Below are 23060 nucleotides of genomic sequence, written 5' to 3' on the forward strand. Positions count from 1 at the left end.
AACCCTTCAAAGCCTTCCCACTAACCTTGAAATAAAGGCCAAAAATCTTACAAGATATCTAGGAGCAGCTAGAAGTAGAAACATAAAATTGTGGCATTGAAATCCGTATCAAACTCTGAAATCAGTTCTACAATTAATCAATGCAGTGTGCTTTGAAATTCATTCCTTTTTTTATATATGTTATTTTTTTACAAAAAAGAAAAAAACAATGGTACTAGCTGCTATAATAGAAAATGCAAAATGGCAGTAGCTAAAATAACAATTTATTTCTCATTTATTGAAAGGATGGCCAGAGATAATCCAAAAAGTCAATATGGACACTCCAATATCATCAAGGACCCACATTTCTTATCTTTCTCAACAACTATCGTAGGCCATAGCCTTGCATCCATAAATTCACCTCCTTGATGCAAGATCATCAAAAATGGCTGCTGAAAACTCAGGCATCATTCCAGGCAGCAGAACAGAAAAAAAGTGAAGGACAAAAAAGTCCATGTCCCAGCTAAGAAAAGTCCCTTTAAGGAACCTTCCTGGAAGCCGCACACTACACTTCTGCTTATGTGTCAAACATACGCCTCTCCCACAAAGTTACAGATTCATTCTAAACATTCTGTGATTAATGTATAATGTAAAGGAAATCAATACATTTTATCCTTCTTTTAAACAACACAAAGACTTTAAAACACATTAACTCTGATCACTACTTCCAAACTTTTAAGCAATTTTATACAATATTCTAATCTATACTTTTATCTCTAAAGATTCCATAATATTATTGTTTATAGTTAGTATTTAGATTAATCCATATTTTAATCAATTTGTTGCTTACTGTTCTTTACTGCATCATAGACTTTTCAGTTTGCATCACTCTCTTCCCAGAGAATCCTATCAAATTGCCTTTATCAAGGCTCTGTTAGTTACAAATACAGACAATTTTTTCCGAAATATACTTTCATTTTATTCTTGTTCTTTAAAGATAATTTAATTGGACGTGTATTTATATATCTATTGTCAAAAAAACATTCTAAAAAAAAAAATCCTACAAGGTCTGGCCCAGCCTTCCTCTCCAGCCTCAAACTGTATGCCTCCCCTCCCTTTCTCTTCACTATTCCTCCTGGCCTTGTTTAACTTCTCTAACACCCTGCTCCTTTCCTTTCTAGCACCTTCTCACAAGCTGTTTCCCTCTGGCCAGAAGATGCTTTCTCTCCATTTTGACCTAGATAACTTCTACTCAACTCAAATGTCATCTCCTGTGAGAGGCCCTGCCTCTCTGTCCTCCCTCCACAATTAACCAAGTTCTCATATTATACCCTCTCATAATATCCTGTAATTTTCCTTCATAGCTTTTAGCACAATTTATAATCACTTACTTGTCTAACTACTGAATTATATGTCTCACTGCAAGCTCTCTAAGATCTCGTAAGTGCCAGGGCCACGTCTATTTTGCTGTCCACTGTGGCCCCGCCACCTAGTACGATACCCACTGCACAGGAGATAATCAGTATCTGCTGAATAAATGTGCATGGGATTTGAGTGCTAGACTATTTATTTTCTAAAAAGTTGGAACAATGCCTGTATTACTTACTCAGTATTGCTAATACTTAGCATGAGTGCCTACATAAAAGGCACTCAATATTTGGTGCATGAATATTGAATGGCTGTGATACAGTTTCTCAATTACTTTCTTGAAACATTCATCAGAGTTTTATCCAGATATTCCACCAATCATCTTTCAGTAAGAATGAAGGAACAAATCGTAGTCTACTAATGCCCAAAGCTAAGTAGAGAGTCTATCACACAGGAGGCACAAGAGATGCTTTGAATGATTTAATCTGAATCTGTTTTGGTAAAGTTATTTAAAAATGCATGTCACATGGAAATGAATTCCATTTATTTTATTCTCCTTAAATCTTAATTAAGAAATTACGCTGGCTTTCAGAGACTGGAAAACCATGGAGATGTCATTTGCATTTTACTGAGAAATTTGTTGAATTTAATTAACACTTCCCAAAAAACCCTCAAGACACCTGACATTCTGTGGGGACATAAAATTTTTTATCTTACGTATATAAATCTCAGCTTGGCAATTTCACAAGGCATGTTGATAAATATCATATTGCTCAATAAAACGTTTGTTGACTCAGTAGAAAATGATCATCAGTTTCAACAAGTGTCTTTTAATTTACGATGCTTTGTTGTTGTTTTTTAGGAAACTTAACCTCAAGACTTTTCCCCTTACATCTAAAGAGTACTAAGAGTTGTTTTCCCAAACCAGTGCCTTGATTTCTATGCAATTTTTTCTATGGAAAAAAAAAAGTGTCTACAGATGTTCACTTAAGAAACAACATCGGAATTCCCTAATTCATCATTAGCATGTATTTTGTATAGGGGCAATCAACTAACTATGGATACAAAACTGAATTCTAAAAGCAACTGATGGAGAAAGACTACTAACTCTCCACAAAAAGCTTCATTCTGAAAACTTAATACTCCTGGCAATCTGGACCAAAATAAAACTTGCTCTCTCCTAAATGACAGAGTTATTCTACCTAAAATAGATCTTTTTCTTAAAAAACTAAGTTACTGGGCGTTATGGAAACAACCCTGGGCAAACATAGGCATGTACGCAAATAACCTTACACTAAGGTAGGAAATTCCTGCACTATGTGAGAAAATGCAGATGAGGTGTTAAAGAAGTTTGAAGGAGGGAGAGAATACCTAGAGCAGAGGCAGAAAGACCACTCTTGAGGCAGAAGTAGCTTTTGAGCAGAGCCTTGAGGAGTTCATAAAATCTCAACGTATGGTGTCAAATGAGAGTGTGGAGGGAGGAACAGGACCAAATAGCATCTCCCATGGATTGCTTTCCCACAAGACTAAGTGCCCTTCCTCTGTGAACCCAAAGGACCTCCAACACTCTTTAACCCCGGCGGTCTGGACCTCAAAAGTAGTGACCATGAATTATTATAGTCCATTCAGCAATAAATCCCCAGCACTTAATGCAGAACCTGGCACAGGGTAGGTGTAACAAACAAATGTTGACTGAAATGATGTTTAGAAGCATCACACTGGGTTTACATGTTATCAAAACAACTGAAAAATTCAGATATAAGGAATGGCTAAAACCAAATGAAAACTGTCAGTGATTCCCAACATTTGGCACAGTTTAAAATAAAAGCATAGGTTGACTGCATTGTATACTTTGTTCCCAATTATGTTGCCACATAAGTCTTTGAGTTACTCAAAATTCTGAAATCTGGGAATAATTTATTAAGTTTCAATAACTGTATTACAGCAGGTGAGGACACAGGAGAACAAAACCAACAATTCTGGCAAGTGCCTAATAGTCAATCTTTGTTAGGAAGAATGTCCTACTCAGCAGTAGGATGACAAGAACACCTAATAGTTGAACAACCCAGAGGAAAAAATATAAATCATCAGGGAAATTTTGTTTAGTGGAAAATAAAAATACAATGTGTGTTATTAGATTTTGCAATAGCTGCATGTTGAAATAAAGAATGTGATTTTTAATTGAAGGAGTAAGATAATTATAGCTTAGAAGCCAACTAGTTAATCAACACCACAATCAGAACTGTGAGTGACAAGCCTCAGTTCCACCCACATGAAAAGACTGTGAACCCAAAAAGTGAGTAAAACAAGTTTCTAGTACAAATGTGTTCAAGACATCTGGGCCACCCTGAAACGAAGCCTAAAACCAAGAGGGAAATATTTATGTTACTAATGATTAATTATTAAATTTTAAAAATTTCTGTAAATGCATAAGAAAGCAAATATTATTTGCTACATTTTAACTCAAAGTAATATGCTGAATACTGCTGCTATGGGATAAAATACAGCATGCATTTCTAAAAAATATTCTTTGAATTAATACTAAAGACAGAGACCAAAAAGAAGATCAGATTAATAGTACAGATTTAGAAGGGATCCAACTAATAGCAATCCATATGAGAATGGAAGTGAAAACTACGTCATCTGAAAAACAGTTTAATAAATGATCCCTTAGCTTGGAAAATAAACTATTTAAGGGAACAGAGTAACCATCTTCTAAAGTCCCAAAGACATCCATCAGAAAAGCTATGTTTTGTGTGACAGAATGAAAGCTATAATCTATGTGGCAGACTTCAGTTCAACCTAAAGACAAACTTCTTAATAATTTTAGCCCTTCAAACATGGAACACCTTGTAAAGTAATGAGCTTCCCTCATCACTAGAAATATTTAAATAGAGATTGGAGGTAACTGATAAGGGGATTCTGCTCAGCACTGAACTAGAGAAACTAGAGAAAGAGAAGGGAACTATGTCAGTATCTACCACGTGCAAGACATGCAGGATGCTTGGTATATGTTATCTCAACTGGTAGTCTCAAACCCATGAGTTGAGTATTATATTTCTTGCATGAAGACGTTAAGGCTCAGAGAGGTTAAGTAATTTATCACACGCCTGGTAAGAGGCAGAGCTGGGTTTGAAACCTGGTGATGACCTCTACAGCTCCTTGCAAAGTCCATGTTGGCTGAAGTCATGGTAGTAAATGTGTCAGAGGGTCAACATAATTCCATTCTGATTGTTTCTGTCAATTCAGCCAGCCTGGTACTATTTTTGTTAGAATATCCAGAGATTTTTGGTCAAAGAGAATGCTAGTTGGTCAAAGAGAATGTTGACATCACCATGATGTCAAACCCCAAAACTAAATCATCCTTTAGGTCCTTTCCAGCTGAAATTCTGTAATTGTTATAACCTATGTACCCAGAATCCCTAACAACCCATCTAAACTATAAGGGTAGTCCAATCCAAGGAACTGAATGCAGCTTTCTGGATCAGTGTTACTAAGAATAATTCTGCATGTATTCTAGGTTCAACAAGGAAGAATGTCATTACCAATTAAGAATGTCTGCCTTGGGTAAAGGACAGGAGAGTGGAGGCAAGAATGTCCGTGTTTGTCATCCCTAATCTACACATTTCCTAAAACTATTTTTCTATTTTACATAGTCTGAAGTACACACAACAAGCTCCAGGTTGTTGCTGATGTTGTTTTCGGTGTGTGGTCTGGGAATCGAAACCGGTCTCACACATGGAAGGTGAGCATTCTGCCACTGAACCACCCGTGCACTCCTCCATGTTGTTTCACTAACTTTTTTTAAATAATGCCTTCTGTTATTATTCCTAAAACTACCAATGGAGAGTATGGAAATACCAAATGAGGCAGACAGAAGGCTACCTAAAGACTAATTATCAAGAGATGCTGCTGTTGTTATTTTATATATAAATCAGAATTACTTTGGAAAACTTACCATAGTCCAGAATCTGCTCCTGTCTTGCAGGTTCAGAAACTGGACTTTAACAGCATTCCCAGACATGATCTGACACCTGATTATCAGACTTATAATGATTATCCTCAAACAATATTGATGTATAGATTACAATGACAATTTGTTAATTAACAATGAAGGACGTTTCTTTCCAAATATTCAAGACCTCTTTCCAGTGCACCTGTTTTCCTGCTATAGGTGTTCTTGTAAGGATAAATCAGAAAGTTGGTGCATAAACACAGAATTCAAGCAAAGGTCAACGGACTGACTTGAAGGACATTTCCTTCAGATTCTACACGGATCAAGAGAAACAACTTTGCCCCACTCAAGACATCTTCTCTCTTGTGCATGGATAGGCCATGTGCCCAAATTCAGTGTCTCTCTTCCCAAGATGAGACCAAGCATAGCTTCTGTGAATCCCCTCTTGATATTACTTGCTGACCACTTTCTGGACCCCAGTTACTGGCCCTGGGGGATAGATTACATGCTAATTTTATTATTCATTTAGAAACTCCGCTCTTTAAAGTATCAAAGGGCAGCACCTCCACAAGTTCATGGAGATATCTCACTGCTACATCGACCTCTTTAAGTATCAGAGGGCAGCACCTGGTTTTACAGTGCATAAGAATAAAGTATTTTATTTTAAAAGTCCAAGGGTGAATGATACACGATTCAGGCTCAAAACACATTCAACACAGTAACTCTTCTAAAATGCAAAGGTTTTCTGTCATTTTTTAATGATACCATATGTCTATTCTTTATGATAAGCTCCCTATGAGACGCTTAAATTAATCATTCAAGAGGTAGTTTCCTACATCATTGAGGGTTCGTTGCTATCTCGGATCACTATTATTTCTAACATCTCTGTCCAATAACCTGACTGTGCTATCTTACTCCTTGGCTCTCTGAGTTTTCTATTCTTCTTCAGCTCTCAGAAGGAAACTTTTCTAATTATCTCTAAAGAGCTTCAAAATCCTAACCCTTGCTTTGGTTGTCAAGTGTATTCTATACCCAACAATCTCATCTTCACTCCACCCATGCTTCCCCCTTCACCATTCTTTTGTCTTTTACACCCACTCAGAATGCCACAGCAATGCAAGACACAGATGGCTTCATTCCATTCCCACCCTTTCCTTCTCTAATGACTAATGGTCTCTGACTTCTGTGTCCTTAATGTCCAGAAAGTTCTTGCTGCCAGATCTCCAAGGATCTTGTGGCCAATACCATGAACGTTTTCTCAGCCTTCATTCTCCATGATCTGTCTGCGGAATTTGAAATTCAGGACCTGGAAGAACTGCCTTCTGATAGTGATTCACTCCACCAGATGAATCATCCATACTGCAATCGACACTGCAATTTTCTGAGGCTTTTCCAGCCTTTCAGATCACTACTTATCCACTCCCTTTACTGGGTACTTTTCTTCTCTGCATAGCCAAACTTTGATGGTTTCCTCACCATTTCGTTTTAGCCTTCAACTCCTCTCTCCCACATAAAATATATTTGTTCATAAGACTTGAATTATCACCTCAATATGGATGATTCCTGGCCTTCTCTAAATTCTTACATCAATTTCAATGTTCTTTTTTTTAACTTTTTTTTTAATCATCACAATTGACTTTTTTTTCTTTTTGTGAAAAAATAACATATATACAAAAAAGCAATAAATTTCAAAGCACACTGCAATAGTTAGTTGTAGAACAGAGTTTGGTATGATTCACAATTCCACATTTTTAGGTTTTTACTACTAGCTGCACCCAGACACAGGGGACCAATGTTCCTTTTAATTTGTAGCTGCTTTGAGCAAATGATCGTGTTTATTATATGATCCACAAATAATAAAGATTGAGAATACGTTTATATTCTAGTTAATGCTTTGAGAGAATTTGCTTCCCAGTCCTAAAAGACAACAGAACTTACAGGGGTTATTCAGAACCCAAAACAGCCAAATTGAAAAACAACTTTGCAGTTCTTGTCTTACTTGACATCCCTGCAGCCTTTTAACACTGTTCACACTCAGCCTCTTGAAATTCTCCTCTCTTGGCTTTCTTGGTTCTCTCTTTTTTCTTTGAGTGTCACCTCTCAAGCTCTTTTGCTACTCTTATGTTGCAGTTCCTTGGGGTTCTATCCGTGGTCCTCATCTCTACCCTTTCTACATGGGAAATTTCACAATTTCATTGCTGCTCTTTGCCAGTAACTTCCAAATCTAGTCTCAACTTCTCCCTGAATTCCAAACTCATAGTCACAACAGCCTGGATTATCTACACCTGGACGTTCACAAATGCCTCAACCCCAACCTTTCCTACTCTAAACTCATCATCGTTCCTATAAAACCTACTCCTCTTTTACATTCCCATCTCACTTTCACAGTATTTTCCAAAATTCAAAACTATAAACCTTCTGTCATCTCATCAACTTGCAACCAGTCAAGTGTCATTTCTGCCTTCTATCTTCCTCTACTAACGATCCCATTGCTTTCTTAAAGTTCTCATTGCCCCTTCCTCTCCCCCAGCCTCTTGAAAATACTATCTGATCTGCCTGCCTCCAGCTTCCCTCCAATCCATAATACATTGCCAAGAACTTTATCTTTCTAAAATTAAGATCATGTCCATCCCCTGCTTAGAAAGCAGCGTTCTCAGATAGAATGCTCCCTGACTATTAGACCAAGTCCAAATTCCTTAGAATGACATTCAAGACCTTTCCCATGCCCCAACCTATTTTTCCAGTCTTATCTATTGGCACTCATTCCCATAGACTTTATGCTAAAACCAAACCAAAGTTTTCAGTTCTTCCATCATGGCATGCATGTTTATACCTCCTTTATACATGCTGGTCCCTCTGCCTAGAAATTTCTTCCCCATTCAGTGAATACCCACTCATTAATTAAGACACCATTCAAATGTTATCTCCCTATATTCTTCAGAGACTAGTTTCTTTTTTTTCTTGATGTTTCATGTGCTCTACATAAACCTGCCTTATCAAACACTTCACCCTATTTTGTAATTATTTAAGTCTTTTCCCTTACTCCCACCCCAAATATGGCTTACTTGAAGGCAAGGACATCTTAACTTTGCATCCTTAAGAACCAATAAAATCCCTGGCATATATTATGTTCACTATTATTGTACAAAAATGAGGAAATCAGGGCAAAGGTACTTTTCCTTCCTTCCAGAAGATGAGGGGAAAAATGGCCTAGAGACAAGAAAAGAGCCTTCTTTAACATTTTCTGTATGACAACTGAGTTTATAGTCAAGTTGTATTAACTGAAAGAATACAGAAACATACTTTCTCCAAAAATTTTACCACCATAATATTTAAAATTTCACTTCGGTTTAAAAGGTGTATTTTTAAAATACAAAATGCTTTGGTGAACACCTCTCCAATACCACCACCTTTGGCAGTAAGTCACACCTTAGAATTAGACTAATCAGATTTTATCTTCCTAATACCTATTTGGGATCATTCTCACAATAGGATGAGAAATTTCAGTAGGGGAAAAGGAGAAAATAGGGAGATAGAACATTTCTTCACAGGAGGACAAACTGAACTGAATAGTAGGGAACAACTTCAGAACACAGGATAGCTGGGGTGTGGACTGTTGCAAAGATGAAAAGGGGAGAAAAACAAATACCCAAATTCAATGATGGAAACTTTCATAGTGTACAGGTTCCTCAACCCTTCCCCAGAGGAGTTCTTAACTCTTGGTAACTCTTATAACCTAACTACAGTACCCATCCACTGCCCCCATTATCCTGCATTCATCTAATAAGGCAAGGAAGAGAAGGGTATGCTATCTTTTGCCATCCCAAGATATGAGGCTGCATTTAAGAATTATATCTCAATCCGATTCTATTATCTGTTCCCACCTGAGACATTCACTTACCTCCTACCCTACCTGCAGCAGTAAGCAGCTTTTCAGAGATGAGGATTAGCAGGAACAAGCCCAGAAAATTTACATACAGTGAACATGTGTCCAGAAGTGTTTTCTGTCCTGTGAATATTGTATCAATACATCTTAAAGAAAACTGAAACCAAGGGCTGTCCATGAGGATGTCCCACAACCATCTCTAAGAATAGAATTCAACATCTACACTTCTAAACCACTCTTTCTCCTGACTTTTCTATTCTTTTAATAGATCACCACCCTCCTGGCCATTCAGCCATCTTTGATGACTTGGTCTTATCTATCTCAATAGCCAATCAATACTCAAATAATTATTCTTCTTTTACTTGGTTTTCGTTTTTACTCTCATAAATGCATACCTAGATACTGTAACATTCTCTGAACTAATTCCCTTGCTCCCAGTCTCTTCCACAATCAATTTTAACACTTTCATTAGGCTATTCTTCTCAAAGCATTGCTTTCTTGAGTGATGGTCTATGCCAGTCTGAATCTGTTATGTACTCCAGAAAAGTCAAGTTCTCTAATCATCATTCAATTATTTCTGGGTGGGAGCTTTTTAATTGTTTCCACGGAGATGTGACCCACCCAATTATGGGTGTCAACTTTTGACTAGATAGTTTCCATGGAGATGTGTCTCCAACTATTCAAGTAGGGTTTGCTTACTGGAGTCCTTTAAGAGGGAATCATTTTGGAAAAAAGCTGTAGAGCCCACACAGTCAGAGACCTTTGGAGATGAAGAAGGAAAATGTCCCTGGGGAAGCTTCATGAAACAAGAAGCCTGGAGAGAAAGCTAGTAGATATGACCATGTTCGCCATGTGACTTTTCAGGTCAGAAAGAAATTCCAAATGTCATCAGCCTTCTTGCACCAAGGTATCTTTCCCTGGATGCCTTAGATTGGACATTTCTATAGCCTTACTTTAATTTGGACATTTTCAAGGTCTTAGAACATGTAAATTCACAACCTAATAAATTCCCCCTTTTAAAAGCCGTTTTGTTTCTGGTATATTGCATTCCAGCAGCTTGCAAACTAGAACATGATCCTTATCAAAACAATTAGAAACTCTATACAAATTATCAATGGTTCTCAATATATTTTTCCTTCCTAAGGTAGGCCAAAACATCCCCACTGGTAACAATTCACCTGCAGTGATGCTTGCAGGTCAGGCAGTGGAGTGAAAGGGTAGATTCTGATTCTCAGGGTGGGGACATTAAGACATGTGACAAACCTCCAATGTGGTAAGTAGAACAAAAGATGCACACACAGAGTGCACAAACTATTATGAGTGTACAGAGAAGGTAATACCCTTTTCCGGCCCCTTTCTTTCTGGCCAATTTCTATGACAGAAATTTCTGAATTTTATCCTAGGAGTGGTCAGTCTCTCCTCCTGAGGACATCAATATGTTTCACGCCTCAATCAGACTAAAGGCAATCTCCATAATAACTTCAGGGTCCACTCAGTCTAGTGGACCCATTCTAGCACTTAAGAGTCTCAAACAACAATACAACCATAGGGACCCACAACAGACAGAAAGAATGCCACTACCTGATTAAGATGTGGCCTTAGGCAAGCCACTTCCACTTTTTGACCTTCAAAGAATGAGGAAATGGAGATTATTTCCATTCCAGTCCTAAGATGCAAAGGCTGTATAGACCAACAACACTTTAAATCATTAAAGAGTCTGGCATGAGCAGAGCTGCAATAAGTAGGGAATAAAATGAACATTTTATGACAGAGAAGAAAAAACAAAAGAATAAGAGAGTTTAAGTTATTAAGAGTTATCCCACTGATTTATAAAGCAGTCCTTTTCATCTAAATTATCAAAATACACACATATCCATGTTAGAATATTTGTCCAAGGTTATGAAAGTATTATCATAGCAAACATGCATAAAGGAGATTTATATGAAGCAGGAAGCATCTGCTCTTTCAGGTGAGCCCTCACTCATGTAGAGGTGGTGGCCTCTCTCACACCACTTAAGAGTCAGTCAAACACAACATGGGACAGAAATCCTAGAATGAGCTGAGACTCAGCATGAAGGGATTGAGAAAAACCCTAGAATGAGCTGAAACTCAGCATCAAGGGATTGAGAAAACCTCCACCAAAAGGGGGAAGAGTGAAATGAGACAAAGTGTCAATGGCTGAGAGATTTCAAACAGAGTCGAGAGGTTATCCTGGAGGTTATACTTGTTATTCAAGATGTAATGGAGAGGCTGGAGGGAACTGCCTGAAAATGTAAAGCTGTGTTCTAGCAGCCATGTTTCTTGAAGATGACTGTATAACGATATAGCATTCACAATGTGACTGTGTGAATGTGAAAACCTTGTGTCTGATGCTCCTTTTATCTACCTTGTCAACAGATGAGTAGAACATATGGAATAAAAATTAAAAATAGGGGGAACAAATGTTAAAATAAATTTAGTTTGAAATGCTAGTTAGTGATCAATGAAAGGGAGGGGTAAGGGGTACGGTATGCATAATTTTTTTTTCTGTTTTCGTCTTATTTCTTTTTCTGAATAGATGCGAATGTTCCAAGAAATGATCATGATGATGAATATGCAACTATGTGATGATGATATTGTGAATTACTGATCACATATGTACAACGGAGTGATCAAAAGAGGAATGTCTGCATTTGTTATATGTTTCTTGGTATTTAAAAAAATAAAACAAAATAAAAAACTAAAAAAAAGGAACGTAAAAATAAATAACTAAATAAAAAGACAAAAAAACAAGAAAGTTCTTGGCTTCAAATGAAGCAGAGAGAGATTCTGGCATAGAGAACTAGAACTATGGGTAAAGAGAGTAGAAATGCCAATGACAAACTTTAACTCTACATTTTTGTCCAAAGGAAATTCTGTCCCATTTCAAATAAGCAGGGATCTCTCAAATCAGTGTATGTTCAGATGCTGGACTTAGAAGGGACTTTGATAGGGATGGATGCAAAACAATTGCCAAAAACCAAGGGCCTACAACACAATGACACATAATGTAACTATGGACCACAGTTTATCAATTGTAACAAAGATACCAAGCTAATATAAAGTGTTAAAATAGGGAAAACTGTAGGGGGAGAGGTATATGAGAACTCTATACTTTCTGCATGATACACTGTTTTGTGTGAATGAGTTTCAGGCACCCAACTATTTGTGTTCTGAGCTTTTTCTTTAATTGTGAAATGAAAGGTTGCTCTTTGTGATAGCAATTTCAGTTCTTGATGTGTGTGTGTATATATATATATATTCTCTTCTGGGCCCCTCTAAAAGGTCAAAGGCTCTCTGGTTGCATTTCAAGTCATAACATTTCCAAACATTTGGAGAAAATGATCATTTATTAAGTGTCTACTCTGTTTATTAAGTGTCTTACTCTTGTTTAGCTTTGGCTAAACAAGAGCCATATAGCTTATCAGCAGTACCCTCAGATTAAATGAGTTCTTCTGAAGATAGTCAGAGAAATCATAAAGGTCAGAGGGCTTCCTCCATTAACAATTTATCTGGCAATTACTCTATTAACAACTATTGTTTAATAGTTCTGGAAAGTGGTACATGCTTTGTCACTGAAGGAATTTCAGCCCCTGTATTTGTCAGATTAACCAACCACCTGATGTGCACCAAGGTATTGTAAAGGGGAGCTAACTGATCAGCAAACCCACCTCCTGACTCCCACCTAGTTTTCTTTCTTACATAATTACAATTCCCTGGTCATGTAATATTCAAAGACATAATATAAAACAGAGGATAATGCTCTGATGCTCTATACTTTGTAAATATAGTTCCTGATTTCTCTCAGAGCACAATGAGTACTGGACCAAATGGGGAGTCTTAGATATTATGGCAGCTCCAGTGATGGTGGCCTTCTTTCAAGAAAGGAGAGAGAAACCATGCAGAATTTAAACAAACACCTGACCTCCTACCCTGACAAGGCACATTACCCTGGAAAATGCCATGCTGACCTTGCACTCAAAGCAAATGGATGGTATGAGAATTCTGGAAAAGGAAATATAGATGATCAACCTCAAGACCATATAACAAATATTAAACCACTATTCAAGACCTTAAAGCTCAGGTAAGTTGGCTTATTAAGTTTGAAACACTGGCCAATATAGATTACAACAGATAAATTAAACCATATAATATAAAAAGAAAAAAAACAATGTGTATAAAATTGTCATGAAATGGCTTGAAACTCATTTGAAAGAAGACAGTTTGATTTATTTTTCTACAGTTCAAAGGCTCTTTAAAAAATACGTTTAAATGAAACGTTCTAAGAGTCCTAGAAAAGTCTGAAGTTACTGTTTACCTAATTTATACAAATATATCTATGACTGACACACTTATATTTATTAAAAATCTATGAAGTCTATAATCTGGACCTAATAGCAACCAATGTATTTTGTTTAATGATATAATTCCTTTTCCTCTCTCGAAGATTACAAATGTTACTTTGGAAAATGCCAACACTCTGCTACAGATCAACAGCACCAAGCTCATGATAGACAACTTCAAGCTGAAGTAAATGAGAAAGCATACAAAAGAGACTGGATATCAAGAAAGTATTTTTACCTAGTCTCTTCAGCAGAAGTTAACAAACAAGCATTCCAAAATCTAGAATATCTTTACTTCATTTAAACTTACCTAAAACATCCCAAGAACATAAAAATCTTTTTAAAAACATTTAAAATACAATAAATAGTAGTAGGTAAGCTATCTGAAAACTCCCAGCTCTCTGAATCTAATAAAGGGGATGTGACTCTCTAATCCATAAGTCAGAGACTCAGTCTTTACAGAACTGCAGAGGGTCTCCAATACTGTACTTGAAAAGCAGACAATTTTCTTCCTTTTCTGGTCAAAAAGCAGAGGGTGAATTTTCATTCTTCTGTGACTTTAATAATACCTTATCTACCATTTACTGAACATTTATAAGCTCTAGGCACTGTGCTAAGCATTTTTGTACATTTTTGTTTTATTTTATTTCCTTATAATATTGCCATCTTAAAAATACGGAAGCTACAGTTTAGAAAAGAGAAGTGATTTGCCCAGGGCAACAACTAAAAGTGGCAGAGGTGCAGTTTTAACCCAGGTCTTTACATCTCAGAGCCAATGCACTTCAGCTTCCAGTACATGTGATCTTCCATTACCATGAACTAAGGAGAGTTCCATTAATCTCCTGGAAGCACAACTCAATTCTTTTAATTTTGCTTTGTTCAGATACCACAGTGAAGTTCCCCCTTACCAGAGTATTGAGGCAGACAGCAAAGGTCTGCAAACAATCCTGGATGAGTTGAGTCTGAACAAGACTGACATAGAGTTGTAAATGGAAAGCCTGATGAAGGAGCTGTGTAACCTCAAAAAGAATCATGAAGAAGTGGTAGCAAACTACATGAAATGTCAAATCAAAAGTTTCAATATATCAGTACTTGTGAAGACATGGTGGTAGATGTTCATTATAAGAGATACACTTTTCATAAAACACAGGTTGAATAACACAGAAAAGTCACCATGCCCATCAGTTTTTTGACATCTCTCTCCCTTTGCCTAGCCCTCTGATTTCAGTAATGACCACCAGAGGCTTGGACAATGAGACGGGAACTTGCCTAACCTCAAAACTTTGTAAGATCAGCACCGTAATGCAGTACACTGGAAAGGACACCAGAAGCAAACATAAAAAATAAGGGTCAGCAATACTGGTTAGGGGAATATGGCTATTTCTTACATTATTGCTTTCATTTTTCTAAATCTTAATTCTTGGTGTATTTCCATATTTTGCAAATGTCTCAAAATTTTAAAAAAGAGCACTAAATTAAGAGGCAAAAGCTTGGATACAGGTTTCCACTCTACTCAACATGAACTTTGCCAAACTGTTACTCTCTAAATCTTAATTTCTTTGCTGGTTAAATGATACTAGTAATCATTCCCTACCCAACCCCAACACAACTTAATTCTTGGAATAACAGTGAAGATCAAATGAATCACTGAACTAAAGCACTCTGCAAAATGTAAAAATATTATTATGTTTTAACTGGTACTGAATATATTTGTAATAAGTTTGCCAGATAAAATATAAAGCACTCAGTTAAACCAGAGTTTCCGATAAACAATGAATAATATTTAGAATATTTAGTATAATTATGTACCATGCAATATTTGGAACATACTTATACCAAAATCTAATTCATTATTTAACTGAAATTCAAATTTAATTGGGCATCCTATATTTTTATTGGTTAAATCTGGAAACCCTATTTTGCAATCTTCTACATATTTTCTAAAATTTTAAGGAAAGATTAGTAAAGTCTGGAATTCCAGATCTACATTAAAATTTTGTTAATTATCAACATTCCAGATGTAAAACTAAGTAACCTGTGGCATTTCAAATTATTTTATTTTGAATCAAGGAATAAAGCTGACTATGGTAACACACCTCACACTGAAGTTAAAGTAGCAATGAAAATGGCCTCAGAGGAGGGGATCTGATTGCCCTGCTGAGCCAGATGAGGGGACAATATGAGGCCTTGACATAACAAAGCCACAGAGAGGCTTAGGCCTGATTTAATGAAAAGGAAAACCTATTGCCATCAAATATCATACACTATTAATCAGAGCTCATAAAAGCTGGTTCAAAGTATTTACATTTTTATTCCCTTCTAATCTCAAAAGATGTATTCTTTTATTCATTTTGGAATGAGCAGGTATCAGCTTCTGAGGAGCCAAGCACCAGCAACTGCTGAGCTGTGGTAAATTCTTCAGACACTGGAATTGATGCTTCAGGCCCAATGGCCTCTGGTAAGAATGTTACAACATGTTTTGAAAGTCAAAATGACTCACCCACAAATGACATACATAATTGGTTACAGATTTCTCGACTCATTTTTGTACCTCCATAAGATAATGTCTGTACTCTAAAAAAATAAAACCAACTGTGTTTAAGGTTAAACTAAAAGAGGCACAATAAATTAGGATAAGAGAGAAAAACACAGTGCCAAGATTAAACATAATTAGGATAGATTTTTTAAATTATGAACTGAATTCCGTCTGACAGAGGTTTACATTATATCATTCTGCTGTTTTCCTACTTTGCAATTTTTAGAGTCACCTTTTCAATTTTATTTTCCATTCCTTTAAAAATAATCCTTTGAATCTAGTTTGGCAAAAACAGAAAATAACTACTGTGCTCAACTTTCAAAAATGTTAAAAGTAATCAGCAATACAGAGGTTCAAGTTCAACAAATCAGGAATGAAACAGAGTGCCAGAACGCTGAATACCAACTCCTAGGCAACAAAATTAGCCTGGTAAATGAGCTCAAGAAGTGCCATAAACTAATGAATGGAAAGGCTGATTAAGTGATGAAATAAATATCCACTAAAATCTTAGTCCTTCTATTAAACACTCAATTTTAAAAGTGATTGTGTATACTTACTCAAGCCTAGAACATCAGGTTAAACCCATAAAATAATTTACAATTGCAATAAACACATTTCTAACCCCATCAAATCCATTATCCTTAAAACACATTCATATCAAAAAAGTATTTGCAGAACAGCTTTGAAAATAGCATTTTAAGCATCAGCTAAACAGGAACATTCTTCAAACCTGCTTACCTTAAAAGTTTCATGTTAGATTCATTTATAAGTACATCTTGAACAGAAATACACAATGAAGAAGAGCTAAAACCCAAACTCCGTTTCCTCAATTCATTGCAGCAGCTCTTTACTGAAAACTTAAGAGTAAGCAAGGCACGGTGCAAGGTAATGTAAGGGATATAGAGCTAAGTAATACATGGAACATCCCCTCCCACAAGAAGCTCACAAGTCCTGTTAAGGGCAAAAGGGTCCACTTCATTCAGTATAAAATCACACCTAATTTTTATAATAGAAAGGTTCCATCCTCACTACTGTAATTTACATTTCAGTGAGAGTCAGTGAAGCCAAAGCAAAGTTTAATTAGACACTCGGCAGTGAAAGATGGTGGTTAAAAATGTGGGATACAGAGACAAACCTGACTTGAAGTCTGCCTTGGTAACTAATTTATTAACTGCCTTCCTCTATGCACAATCTAAACTTAATACAGTGTCTGGCACAGAACAAACACTGAATAAATGTTAGTAACGATGTTGGTAAAGTTCCTCGTTGTTATTCTTGCTGTTCTTATGTTTAGAGTATAACTTAACGGCTATGAGAGTGGTAGGTTGTTGCTATACAATGTAAGTTGTAGGGTCTTCATCTTTGATATTTCTGCTAGAAAAAAAAGCAATTCTCTTATTAGATCATATTTAGATCATATTGGATTGCGTTTATATTATTGATGTCAGGACAAAAAGTACATACAGCATTTTACAGTTATATAAATATCCATTCATTTATATTTAGGGTTTAGAATTACAAAATTCCACCCTAGTCCCACATTTTAACCAAATTTATCAACAAGGAAAATATCTGTGAGACACACCAAAAGTTAAACAGATTTTAAAGTCAAAATGTTGGAAAATTCCAAAGCAACAGAAACCCTCCCTATGTCATAGTTTACCATCAGATTAATCCAATATACATGTACCCAATAATGATACATGAGTTCATTATTCTGAGTTCTAAGACTTAGAAGAAAAACCTGGTAAATGGTAAATCTCTAAATGGGTGTTAGCCCAATCTGGAAAAGCTTGCATTATAAAAGAATTAGCAGTGCAATTATGCATGGCTAATTGCTATGATTTGTTATTTTTAATGACTGGTTTACAGCAAGAACAATCCTACCAAGGAATTAGGAACTTCTACAAACCCAAGAGGGACCCGCAAAACCTTAGTAGAGACCAGGCAGAGGTAAGCTGTACAAGTCAGATTATCTTCAAGGGTAAGAACTCTTATCCTTATAATCCTTTTTCCTTTCAAATTAGTCTACTCTTCATCACAAATGTCAATTTTTCATCAGAAATGTAATGATAATAAAAAAGGCTGGTTCAGTCTAAGAAAGGAAAATCCCTATGTTCTTATTCATTTTCTAAGTCACAATTTTGAGCCACTTCAAGAGTTTTAAGAGTTATTCATTGCGTTAAACTAAAAGTTCTAAAGTTAGATCTGTGTTCAAATCCCACCTGAACCATTTTATTGAATAATTTGGGTAAATTACTTAATTTTTTACTTACAATAAAGTAACTACTAGCATAAAGTTACTATTAAGACTGGATGAAATAAAAATGCTGATAAAGTGCTTCGCATAGGCCCTGCATTATAGTAAAGTCTCAATAAATGTAAGGTCTAATTACCTAAGAACTGACTTTGCAAATATTATCTGCATATTTATATAATGTGCTTAATCTGAGAGATTAAAAGTTCTTTGGACTTTATAAATCTTCAGCCTTGTGGAGGGAGCCACAGAATGGTGGTTATGGTAAATTTTCTCCATTGTTTTTTGTTCTCTAAACTCTTCATTATTTATTATTTTTATTATTTATTATTAATTTCTACTGATACTGCAGAAATATTTATTATTAATTTTTTATTTAAATCTATTCCTTTGCCATCCTCACCACCAAAAAAAAAAAAAAAAATGTGATCTGGAGAAAGTACTAGTCTGTTTGTTATGAAACTGGGAAGTGGGTTTGATGTTTTTAAATCAATTATTTTTAAAAATCTCTAAAAAATAAAATTAAGAAATTAGCTTAATGTCATGTCTTTAACTTAAAAAAAAAACCAAAGCTATTCACTTAAGCACATGAGCTAAAGCTGTTCACTTAAAATCACTAGTAAGTTTATTATTTCTAATTCTAACATTCTCTATTTTATTTAGATTTGCCCAGTCTCCCTAAATACAAATTAACAAGAAGCTATCCCTGGCAATAAAATTATTTTATTTCATGATCAGCCATCTTTGAAATGATTGATTTTAATAAACAACCACATATGGACCTGGAGGAATGTTCCTGCGTTTATGAATGGGGAAAAAACAGCTACCAAATTTTTTGGCAATGTTCAGTTTCAATACCTTTAAGATAGGGGTTTGCAGAAGTTTGTTTGTTTGGTACTTTCAGTTTTACTATTTTTTTATGAAAATTAAAAGGGATATTATGTTCCTATTTTCTTTTCTGTGTCAATAAATTCTCCTCCTAATGCAAGTAATTCAGAGTGAGCAATTGTCTTCCACAAAATAAAGTTAGCGCAACCAAAAGGGAAAAACCTGTAACACACCAATGAAACTTAAAACCTAAGTCATGTTGCATACAATCCTTAAATTACACCATACTCCTGGGCTAACTAGAAATCCAACCAGAATTGTAATTCTCCTAATCAAAATTCTAAGATAAAAATACTCATATAACTTAGTAGTTTACTAGCATCAAGACACCTCAAAAGATTAAGACCAAAAAAGGGACATTTAACAAAGAAGGAAAAAGTGAGGTCCCAAGAATTCTTTAATACAGAATGTACATTCTAAGATGCGTATCATTATATATTTTAATGTATCTTAAAATTCCCAAACAGAATTTGCTTTCTTGTCACTTCTTATACAACATTTTCATATCTGACAGTATTTGGCTTAAAACAAAATTAAATTAGTTATCTTCAATCAAGCTTTATTTAAATTTTTAACCTGCACTACTGCCAAAACATATGGGACAAAAGTTCAAAGAACAAAATAAAGACAAAGAAAAGAAAGCGGAAAAAGGCGCTGGAGCAATATGAAAACATCTAGAGAGCAATGAGCATTAATTGGGGGTATGAAACGAATATAAGGCATCATTCCTTCTCCAAAGGAACTTAAATGTGTTATGTCATTGGGAACAATAATATGGACTCCAGTATATTATAGCACATTCTATAAGAGTAGGTTATAAACGCAGATAAATGATTAGAAAGAGATGATCATGAACTAGACTAATGATGAAAAGTCTATGAGGAGGTGGCACTTAAGCCAGAGCTTAGAGCTGAAGTAGAATGATTTGAATAAGCAGCAAGGTGGAAGAAGAGCATTCCAAGCCAAGAGCAACAAAGAAACAAAGGTCTTCAAATGGAATAAAGCATAGTGTCTTGGACAAGAGTAATAAGACAGGGCCACTAAAGGTTTTTTTAAGGAAATGCTAACAAACGCACTTTTTTACTAGATCACGGATGCATTATTATCCAATTTTACAGGGTAGGAAACTGAGATGCAAACTGAGATGCAAAAGGCTGAGTGCCTTGCTCAAGACCACACAATTACTTTATGAGGAAAATCCAGCACTCCTTCTACTCCACCACCCTTATTCACCTCAGGAAACACAAAGTTGGACTGTATTCTACAGTAGGACACAGTTATTGAAAATACTTAATCCATTCACAAGAGAAATCCCTTATAAACACTTGAGTATGTTGATAAAGTGATGGCAACACTGTTTCAAGAAAATTAATCTTGCTGAAGTGAGCAGAACAGATATTAAGTGACACAGCACTAAGCCAAGAAAACCACTTCCAAAATTAGCAAAGTAATCCACACAAGAGGTAGTTAGAGCCTGGATTAGGACAGCTGCAGCAGACTAGATAGAATAAAACAAATACATCAGACAAGACTAAAGAAAAAGTAACAAAACTAATGATTTGGTAGACACAGAAGGCAAAGGAAAGAACAAAGTTAAAAACAAAAGCATCTGTCATTAAAGGAAAAAAAGAGAGAAGCATGATTCATCACAAGGTTACCAAACTGAAAGCACCACCACCACCACTACTACCTCTGCCCTACTCTCCTCCCCTGCTATTTTCTCCTCCTCATTAGCCATTTTCCAACTTCTAACCCTATCCTTTCATTCATTCTTATTTTGCTAGCCTACTATGCTTGAACAGTAAGTTAGGCTCTGAGAAAACAAAGATAGCAGTAACAGCAAAAATAACAACAAAAATATCATTATACAGTTATTCTATGCATGCCAGGCACTGTTCTAAATTCTTTGAATTTATTAACTCATTTAACCTCCACTACAACTTGGCAGGGCAAGCAAAATTATTATTTCTATTTTAGATATGGGGAAACAGAAACAAAGCCACACAGTAAGCAGCAGAACCATGATCACAACCCAAGCAGTCAGCTCCAGAGCCCATCTGCCTAGCCACTCTGCTGCACTATCTCGAAAGCCTTCCCAAGGAGTTTCCATAATTTGGCGGCTCATATTATAGCACAATCCTAGAAGTTACAGAGGAATTGTGTGTAATGCAAGTGTCTACAGATTTTAGATTCCTGAATTTTAAGTCTGTCAATGAGAAAATATGGGCCTTATTAATATCTTTAATAGTGCAGTAACAGCTGTACAGCTTTCCACTTTGCTCTGACTCTGTACACATTCAACAATTCACATAAAGTCACAGGATACTCAAGGAGAAAATGCCTCTCAAGCAGAAAATTCTAAACATTTGGCTCATCAACCTTGCCATCTTGAAACATAATCTGCATTATCAGATTCATCCTTCTACAACTACTTAAATTATTTACTATACCCTCAATTACTTAATTAGAAAAAGAAACTTGCCAATAATTTTCAACTAGAAACTCTAAAAGTAAACTAAGAAAGAAATGGGAAAGATCCAAATCCCAACAGTGCGACAAGTCAAGCTGATAACAAAGCTGAATCAAGAACATGCTTCAAGAGCCCCAACCAAATTAAACTCATGAAACAACCATCCTAATCATGATTCAAAATGAAGAAGCAATAAAAGAAAATTGATACACTAGACTATGCGCAATAAAAACCTTCATGTGGAAAAATAAAACACCATAAACAAAGTCATCAATTCCAATATTGGGTATACACCGTGGATTATCCACTACTACTCTATTAAATCTGCCCTCTGAAAGGTGTCAATGATTCCTGATCGGCAAATTAGTGGTCTTTCATCCATTCTCCTTTCCCTTGACCTCTTTCTGGTGACCACCCCTCCTTATCTGGATTGAGATAATAATAATCTCTCCTCCCTTGCCTTCCATTGACTTTCTTTCCCTCTTTCCCTGTCCTAAGTGTCTTCCCTGCTCGTTCTTAGCTTAAACAAGGCTTAGACCTTGTTTCTCTTTCTCCTAATCACTCCAATGTCGGCTGCTCTGACCTATCAACAGCCCTATGTCTGAAACTGCTGACAGACATTTTCACATAAATATCCTGTTTCACCTCAAAGTCATGTTTTAAACCAAACTCATCTTCTCTCCAAAACTTAACTTCACTATTCTTTCTTTGTGCCTTCAACACACACACACATGCACACACACAAACACACACACCAAAATCAGCCTGAATTAGAATCCCTCTCTGTACTTTCTCAACACTGTCCATGCCTCAGATATAGCTCAGATTACCCTATACTATAATCATGTTTGTTTGCCTCTCCAACTAGATTGTTTACAACCAGACTGTAAATTCCTTGAGAATAAGGAACTGTATCTTATGAACCTATGTATCCCCAAGGCCTAGTGTATTACAGGTGTTCAATAACACCTGTTGAAGGGGTAGATAAATTAATAAATACTTTCGATCTACTCTAGCCACACCAATCCATTTAGTCTTCAGAGATTCCAAATTGTTTTGCATTTTCACAATCCCCACTTAGCCCCCTCTCTGCTGTTGCACATTTGGAAAAAAATCTACTAATTCTTCATATAACACTCAGCTTAAATTCTACCTCATCCATGAAACTCTCTCAAATCAACCCATTCCAGCACGGCCCCTTCTTCATCACCATGGCAGTTCAGTATAACGAAAACAGTATCATCTTTGAGACTACACTGGCCTGATTCAAAACCAGGCTTGAGCACAAACTAGCTGTTTTAACCTGGGTGATTTCTTAAAACTTTCTACATCTCAATTTTTTCAATTATAAAATGAGGTC

At 36.0% G+C, this 23060-nt stretch overlaps 2 long non-coding RNA genes across 4 annotated transcripts in view; one reads left to right on the plus strand and one right to left on the minus strand.

Annotated features, from left to right (window-relative positions):
- LOC143687461 (uncharacterized) overlaps positions 1–23060 on the minus strand; it is a 39564-nt gene that overhangs the window by 10163 nt on the left and 6341 nt on the right. Inside the window, exon 4 of one of the 3 annotated variants that reach the window (XR_013177536.1) lies at positions 9204–13211. The exons of the other annotated variants lie outside the window; for them this stretch is intronic. This is a non-coding gene — a long non-coding RNA (uncharacterized LOC143687461). The remainder of the gene's footprint in view (positions 1–9203; positions 13212–23060) is intronic. 3 annotated transcript variants of the gene reach the window in all.
- Positions 15814–19119, plus strand: LOC143687462 (uncharacterized). The gene is made up of 3 exons (XR_013177538.1): positions 15814–16007; positions 17958–18038; positions 19006–19119. It is a non-coding gene; the product is annotated as an uncharacterized LOC143687462 (long non-coding RNA).

This window comes from Tamandua tetradactyla, chromosome 6 (assembly GCF_023851605.1).
Source record: "Tamandua tetradactyla isolate mTamTet1 chromosome 6, mTamTet1.pri, whole genome shotgun sequence".
NCBI lineage: Eukaryota > Metazoa > Chordata > Mammalia > Pilosa > Myrmecophagidae > Tamandua > Tamandua tetradactyla.